This window comes from Haliaeetus leucocephalus, unplaced genomic scaffold, assembly GCF_000737465.1.
Source record: "Haliaeetus leucocephalus isolate CR32 unplaced genomic scaffold, Haliaeetus_leucocephalus-4.0 Scaffold206, whole genome shotgun sequence".
Lineage (NCBI taxonomy): Eukaryota > Metazoa > Chordata > Aves > Accipitriformes > Accipitridae > Haliaeetus > Haliaeetus leucocephalus.
Window position 1 is genome coordinate 10,327,485 of NW_010972642.1, and position 1,638 is coordinate 10,329,122.

The following is a 1,638-nucleotide window of genomic DNA, read 5'->3' on the forward strand; positions in this document are numbered from 1 at the left end:
AGCCAATCAGCGCCGGCGGGCGGTGGCGGCCCGCCCCTTAAAGGGCCAGGAGGGAGAGCCTCGAAGGAACGTGAGGTGATTCTTCCCGCCTCACAGATGGCAGCTGAGCCCTCTGAGGGGAAGGGTCCCCTCGGGTTCAGGCTATACCAGAGGAGGATGAGGGACCCCTTCCCTCTTGTCGCCGGGCACCCGCAGGGACGCGTCTGCGTCCCTGCGGGCGCCCGGCGACAAGAGGGAAGGGGCCAGTGCTTGGGGGCCTTCACGTCTCCATCTGTTTTGACAGTTGAAGTGGGCTCTTGCCATCTTGGTTTGGAGCCTACCGGTGTGGTGGATCAACCTACAGGTGACATGAGGGGGCTGGCACATGTGGGGTTACTTCAGCCATTGGAAGGTGGCAGCTGCCTCTCCTTTTTTTTCCCGAAGCTGGTGATGACTTTTTTGTTCTTAAGCAAAAGTCGAGGCTTTCTAGTGGTAGCCTGGTGCTGGCAGGTGAAGTGTTGTGATCATTAGTGGTTTCCTTAGTGGGGTATTAATGAGTCAGTGCTTTGAGTAATAGAAGTATCTGGGGGCACATGATAGTGCATCACTGCTAATAAAAGAAATTAAAATTAAAAGTAAAAGCCTGCTGAGGTGATGATGGTGGTTCAGTAGAGCTAATGAGTCGTTTCATCTTCCAGGCTCGCTCTCAACCTTGGGCTTTCTGCTCCGCAGAAGGGCAGCTGATGGCAGTGCTGGGTCTCCTGCTTAGTCCTGAGTCAGCTGGCAATGTATTAACCTCATTCATAATTACACAGCTACAGCAAATTGCTCATTTCCTTTGCAAAGGACACATGCCTTTTATAAATCGAAACTAATGCACCCGCTGCTGAGGATGCAGCTGATGACAGCATCATCTGTCTCTCCCTTTTGGAAGCTTTTGTGTATGTGACCGGAACCTGTCAAAGAGTGTGTTTTAGGGGACAGACACCGCAAAGGTGATGCTGCAACTCGTGTTGCCATCGCGGCTGTCCAGCAAAGCTACTGTCTCGTGCAGGGAGCTGTGGCCTTTCACACTGGGAGTTTGGTTGGCTCCCAGCTTTAGGTGTGTGTCTGTAACTGTATACTTCTACTCAGAGGAAAAAAAAAAATCCCTTTTCTGATATTTTTAATGTACCCTGGGGACCAAAAGCCTGTAGGAAGAATTAATCCACTTTCCAATCCGTATCCCTCCCTCGCTCTAACGGGTAGCTCAGATCTGACCAAACAAACCTCTGTACCAACAGGGAGCTGGATTACGGCCCTGCGCAGGTGAACGGATCAGCTGATGGAAATTCTTCTGCAGGCTTGAGGCTTTCCTGGCCAGCTGCTTTCCCGTGAAGCGTCTGCGAGCTGATCAGATGCCGCGACAGGTTCCTTCAGCAGCGGGAAGCTGTTGGGGGTAACCGGTGCTGGCGTGGTAGCAAGTAGGGACTTTCTGCTTTCCCTCGGATATTTCTGTTCGTAACCGGAAAGGCGTCTTGCGCACCTCATCCCCGTTTTTACTTTCTGTCCCTGCCACCGGCAGCCCCCCTCACCTCCGTGCAGCCCCCTTCCCCGCCGCGCACCCCCCGCCCCGGCATTGCCTGCCGTCCCGCCGCCCGGGGTGGACGCCGGCTGGCC